The sequence below is a fragment of the Dermacentor variabilis genome, chromosome 8 (assembly GCF_050947875.1).
Source record: "Dermacentor variabilis isolate Ectoservices chromosome 8, ASM5094787v1, whole genome shotgun sequence".
NCBI classification, from domain to species: domain Eukaryota; kingdom Metazoa; phylum Arthropoda; class Arachnida; order Ixodida; family Ixodidae; genus Dermacentor; species Dermacentor variabilis.
This window is the reverse complement of record NC_134575.1, coordinates 70,746,240-70,753,120: the sequence shown is the minus strand read 5'-3', so window position 1 is coordinate 70,753,120 and position 6,881 is coordinate 70,746,240. Positions and strand designations below refer to the sequence as shown.

At 45.4% G+C, this 6,881-nt stretch overlaps 1 non-coding gene across 1 annotated transcript; it reads left to right on the top strand.

Annotated features, from left to right (window-relative positions):
• Positions 1 to 701: 701 nt before the first annotated feature.
• LOC142591797 (U2 spliceosomal RNA) lies at positions 702 to 887 on the top strand. The gene has a single exon (XR_012830530.1). It is a non-coding gene; the product is annotated as a U2 spliceosomal RNA (small nuclear RNA).
• Positions 888 to 6,881: the final 5,994 nt, after the last annotated feature.

Genomic DNA, 6,881 nt, shown 5'->3' with positions numbered 1-6,881 from the left:
TTATCCAGCGTGACAAGGCCCCGAGCGAGAGAGAGGGCGAAGTCTGGCGTCACACGGGGAACTCTCGCCGTCAGCACGCGGAGCGAGATAGCAGCGCCCCGGTGTGGCCCCGCAGCCGCTCCGGCCACCTGTGCCGTGGTCCGTTTACTTTTTGGCCGGTAGTACATTCGCCTATAAAAAATCAGTGACAATGCACGCTGTGGAGGTGGATGACCAGTGATGCTATGTAGGTGGGCCCCTCAATGACGAACTATCCATTGTCATGCGTCAAAGGCCGTACGCACATAAATGGCAGGTGAGGCGCGGCTTGTCGCTGCTCCACGATGTTGAGCTTAGAAATATGATGAGGCACCGGGCGGTATTCATACCCAAGTATTTTTGCATAACGTGGCACGACACCTTTTACTAACAAACACCGGCATGTATAACAGACACGCACCTCACGACGTTCCGAGGGCACATACTTCTTCGCCGTAGCCAAGACGATCGTTCGTTGGTCGACGTCCCGCATTGCTGCAATGATTGCGAGATCACTTGAAAACCACAAGCGGTCACACAAAACACAGGCCACATCAAACTAGTTCCCCGCAAACTCGGAAGAAACCAGACATGCTTGACGTTTCGACGGGGTAACCACCAAGGGACAGCACAAGAACGTACGGAAGCGCTTGGAACGCCGACAATGAGAGGTTGGTGCGAACATAGACATGGAGGATGCGGTTCAAAGCGTTGTGTCTGTTCTGACGGACTTAACGTATGATACGGGATGTATTTCGACCCATGATTCTAAACTTATTTTTGCAAGGTGGCGGAATGCTTAAAGCCTGCTTCATCGCCACCGCGGGTCGACCTGGTATTCCACTATCTTCGGGATTGGCCCACAGTGATTGGTCTATCGGGATCAATCCGCTGGAAACTAATCCTATATAGCTTCGTCGTTAAAATAGCAATGACCATTCAGCAGGGAAATATAGTCCACCAAGTTGTGCGTTCTCACCCTCTCTTACCATGTGGGACAGTCCTTGACGTCATGATGGTTGTCGTCTTTGCCACTGAATACAGTCGGGTATTTTGGCGATGCGCGGTGGAGCAAAGGTCAGCCGGTGGTGGTGATGTCCACTGGCACGCATAGGCTAGTATGGTCGGAGGTAGTAAGGGGGATCCTGTTGCAGGGTGCAGGCGTTGTGGAGACCACTGCAGCTACATCACTTGTAAAGACGTTTATTGGTCGTGCGCAGTGAATTTGGAGCACTGGTTAAGCTCAAGCATTTTCTCGCGCACTGCGTGGGCGGTTCTGCTGGTTTTTCGGCTGTCCTTGTCTTCTTCATTCCAGCTCTATTATTATGCGCCAAGCATAGGAAGCTTATCAGAGAATAAATGGACAACCTTTGCGCACCCTCCAATAAAATTCTGGCACAGCAAAAGGAATAACACTCAAACGATAGCGGCGACTCTCTTCGCCGCTATCGTTTAAGTGTTATTCCTTTTGCTGGGCACAAGTTTACCCGACAGATGGTTAAAGTTGTAAATTCCAATTTTCACTCTGCATGAATATTTACTGTCACTACTACGTGACAATATTTCTAAGATATATGTTTCAAAGATATATTGCGCGCCTAATTATTACATAATTGGTTCTACAAGCTACCAATAAGAACATCGTACGAGAGTTTTTCATATGGTACGGCTTCGTCGTGCTGGTGTCTGCAAAGCGATCTTGTAGACAAATGAGGTGGGCGGCAATACGCGAGCGCGAGCGCTGATGTCGATAATTTTTGCACTATTGTTAATTCAAAGGCCAGAAGAAACTGCTAAGGCAGGCGTAGATTCAATTATCAAACGTGTTTTTTTATATCTAAAAGAGCATAGTGATCACCAACTAATTGTTTCACTAACTAATGAGCAGTATGTTATTTATTGATTACTAACTTGTTTAAACAACCGGCTGTTTCATGCCGGACTCAGACGTATGAAAAGAAAATGGTCAAGCAATAGTGCGCCGCAGCCGAGGAGCGAGCGTCGGCGCGTGTCAGAGAGAGTGTGTGATTGTGAAGAGGAAGACGCGCTATTTTCTGCAGATCTTTAGGGAGCACGACTTAGAGCCTTAGGGAAGGGGAGGGGGACATAAAGTCGAAAGAACAAAACGAAGAGAGAGAAGGTCGAGGTGATTGCAGAGCTCGGTACCGTTAGGCACCGCTCTGCATTTACATAATTACACGACAGCCCTGTGTCCTCCAGGAACGTAATAAGGTGCCTGAAGGCGGAGCCGTAGTGGCGGCCGGGAAACAGCAGCTGGGGCAGTTATCTCACCCCTTCTGTTTAATATAGCAATGCGCAAGTTGTCGAAAGCCTTGCAGCCATTCCTTACGTATGTCATGCATTATATGCTGACGATATTACAATCTGGCGTCCTGGAGGATCGGAGGCAACTGTCCAACAAGCTCTACAGGAGGCTCTGGATGTTAGTCTTTCTTGGAAAGTACGGGACTGGCACTCTCGCCTGGAAAGTCGGAACTCCTGCTGTACAGACAGGCTAGACGAGGTACTAGGGGACTCACCCCACTCGATCAGGTGCCTATTAGCGTTCGTACCAGAGATGGGCACACCATCCCGACAGTAGGCTCTATCAAAATACTAGGGCTTTCAATAAACTCAAAGGGATGCAACGCTAAGACCATAGCCCAACTCACCACGAAAACTGAGAACATTATTAGAATAATTATGAGAGTGGCCAACAAGAAAGCTGGCATAGGCAAGGATATACTCCTTAGGGCTCAACATGCTTTCCTCATCAGTCATGTCATTTACATAGTGGCGGCCCTCAACTGGACGAGAAAGGACATGGATAAATTAGACACGCTTATGCGCAAAAGTAGCAAAAGGGTGATCGGCGTGCCAATCAAGGCTAGCACAGAGAAACTCATGACAATGGAGTACACAACACAACTTCGGAATTAATAGAGGCACAAAGATCAGCACAAATTGTTAGATTATCAAACTTCAAAGGAGGCAGAAGACTGCTGGATCAAGCTTCAATAAGGAAAATAACACGCAGCTTGATATTCAAACAAGGAACTCTTTTATTGTAGACCCTTTTCCAAGAAATCTCCACCCCCAACACATAAAGGTCGAACGTTGGCGAGGGCCAGAACTTTCTTAAGGAACATATCCGGAACAGAGACCTTTGTTGACGCGGCGCGACACGCCAGTGCCAACAAGTTCTCCGTAGCCATAGTCAATGACAGGGGAGAACTCCTCTCGGCAGCCTCGCTGAAGACCTCCTCGGTCGATGTGGCGGAACAGGCTGCTATAGCTCTCGCATTACTTCACTCAATACGCACTACGATGTACACGGACTCCCGAGCAGCCATTAGAGCGTTTGCATCGGCATTGATAGCCAAAGAAGCAGCCAGGATTCAGAACGGCATTCACCCCTCTGACATTGTTCACCAGATAGTCCGGTACCCAACTCACATGGGACCAGACGTATTACCGGGTCACCTGAACCCCATTGAGATAGCCCACGACCATGCGCGAGGTTTCGTATGCCGCGACGGGATGGTGTCTCGGGTAAGTTCGGGAGAGCTCGTCCACAGTGATCCACTAGTTACTTTTCATGAAATCACGTCTCATTACAGAGGGAATAGGCAGAGTTTTCCTTTCCCCCGTCATAAGCTCAACAGGCCACAAGCTAGCACGCTCCGCATGCTCCAGACGGGGTCCTACCCCTCTAGGGGCTTTCTGAACATGCTCCACCTGGACATTGATTCACTCTGCCTAGATTGTGGCACTGAATTTAGCTCAATAAATTATATGCCCTGACAGTGCCCTGTGTTAAAGGATTTTAACCGAGAAGAAGACTGGACGAAGGCCATCACAGACCCGAAACAAGACGTCCAGCTCCTGGCTGTCCAGAGGGCTCGCGAACGAGCGGAGAGGCAAGGCCTGTGTGATGCGACATGGGACCAGCCAACGGCAGGGTAGGAACCTGCAGGCCCTCGCTTAGCTGCTCAGGACCCCAAATAAAGTCGTTTACTACTACTACTACACAGTAGACACTAGGACGAAAAATACACTAGGCTAGTTGACGGTCAACATCACTCAAGCTTGCATCCATTTCAGTCTCAATTTGTGTTAATTATTGCAGGTGTTGTGTTGTACCGAGTTAGGGAGCACTGTAGTCTGTAAGCCATCTACCGAGACGGTTTTCAAAGCAGAGGCCCATACTCACATGACAGCCGCTTCAAAAGTGGCACTTACGAACTACTTACCGCGTCTAAGGTGGCACTGCTTCCGCCTTTAGTGATCTGTCGTACCGGCATGCGTAGTCACATGTTGATTTAAAAAATATGCTAGCTAGCACAAAAATTTGTCGCTGGAACAGAACGCAGTGTGCTTGCAGACTATCCAGGATATCGTATTAATGTTTCAGCCTGTGGCAGTACGTATTGATGAGTAAAATAACACTCTTTAGCAGTTTCAACCTCGGATTCTTGCGTCCGACGCTGAAAGCAGATTCGCGTAGCCGTTCCTTAAACTATCAGGACTTGCAGCAATTGTGAAGCGGAGTGTATGGATCTCAAAAAAAAATTAACGTGCTTAATTATTTCGAATTTGTGGGAAATGACAGAAATTGCATGTTTATTCCTCTTCAAAACAATTCAAACGAGATTTGAGATTTTGCGAAGTTGCTGAAATTAGAAAGATAGGGCATGGCGTAGATAATTTTGGCTTTTTCTCCGTAAATGATCATCCGGGATAAATTATCTGCACATTAGTTTTATTGCATTTGAGACTTAATTAAATGACCGTGATTATTACTAATATCTGGCAAGAACAATTGGCATTGAATTGTAGCTTGACTAAGTACAGCCCACGGAAGGACGCCATTGAAAGAAATGCACTCGTAAACAGTTTTGTGTGTCTGTGGTTTCTGTCATGGAGCGAGTTGTGCACTGTTCTTCGTCAGACATGAATCAAGCTCACGCACACTTCCAACATAACAACTGAGGCTCTTTTTTCGACTACAACGTCCAATATGGTGCTTATATTTCACTCCCTTGGACTCTTCTCTCTGGACAAACAAGTTAACAATGAACGTGTCACCACTGGAATTAACATCAAGGACCACAATCCTCCCAAGCTCTGTTTCTAAACACTCGATATGGTAGCGTGATTACTCATTTACTGGACTATGATTTGTTTCGCTATTTTGTTTCTTGCTAGATTGTCATGGCTTCATCATTTCTCTTTTCAGCAAGACGGACACAAGCGATTATTGGTCTGCGAGTTGACCACACCAAGCCATAGGAAGCTCAATGGCCACCATAATGAAAACTGGTTCTCTTGAACTCCGTGCCTCGCCATAAGGTGTTCACAAGTTCAACAGATGGACAAGTGTGAGCATTAAAAAGCAAAGCAGCAGTCTATAGTTTTGTTATATGCAGAGCAGGAACGCTATTATTTGCATACGAAGTTACTCGCTCTTAAGCTCATTTTTTGATGAACGGAGAAGTAACATGTATCCTGACTTGTTTCTTTTCTAGACATTACAATCGTGACAACCAGAACAGAAACAAGGTAGCAAACTTCTACATGCTAATGAACAAACTCTGTCATCTGCTCTTTGAAAATTAGCTTGGCAGGCGATACCACACAGTATCACATGCTTTGTAACAACAATAATTTGAAAAATTAAAAGGCAGATAATTTGAAAACGATAAAAAGCACCCAATGAAATTTTTTAGGAAATGACACCTCATGGTAACTGAATGTCTTGCAATCACTTTTACGTGGTTAGTGAACAGTTAGCTACGATACAATTACTAGACTTGCACAGTAACATAACAGCCGCATGCAAAGTCGAGCTCACAGAACCGGCGTACGCCACGGTTCACAAACTTGACAATATCACTAAAAAGGATGTTTGTTTCTCTTCAAAGAGCAGATGACAAATCTGAGCACAGTGTGCTTCTTCGAAATCTACTCGGATAATAGTAAATTGTCCTTAACATTTGTCCAATCACCTGTGGACGAACAAGAGAAGCCGCAGCATGGAAACTTGTCTCCGTCACAGCCCTCACAAGTATGTTTGCTTGTTTAAACGGTTGCTCCAGGCTAAGGCACGCCTTTAAATTTGTTACGCAATTGAAGTGTTCATCTCCTCTGAAATTCTTTGCCTGGTTTGAATACATCAACCGATATTTATTTTCAACATGAAACTTTATATTCCGTTTGCCTATGATTAGTTAACATTATTTGAATTTGTTTATATGCTTATTTAGCGTCCTTGTATTCGTACAATCCTTGCAGAAGGCCCTGTAAGAATTGTTGTCTCGATTACGTCCCTCACTTTCCTATGAGTACTCTACCTGCATGAAAGCCTTCATGGCCACACCCGAACATTATATGTTCAGCAGGTATGACAAGAGCCGATATTATGTGCAGGAAAATTCAGCATAACGTTTTTTGTTTTTTCCTACACCACGTGCAACTCGACAATGTGGTATGAAAAGATTGGGACATTGGGACAGCTGATATGCGCACAGTACGTCTCTACCAATGACTTTTTATTTTTATTTTTTAATCTAGGTGAAATCGTCGAACGTCGATAACATACTTATAGTGTAAAAGATGGCAAGCAGCATCGCAACTACTGCACGAGGGCAGCTCAGCATAAATATCATTGTCTGTAGCTTATTTCTCACTGCTTTAAACGGCACGCTCAACGAGATGATAAAAGTTTGATTGATATGAAACTTCACTTTAAAATAAATAAATGGCTATCCATGTTTCTGTATGTTGCTCAGTGTCTGTAATCATAAAGTTCACATGTCCTGTCCGAAAGTTGTGTGCTTGTACTGCTTCATCCACCATTGACA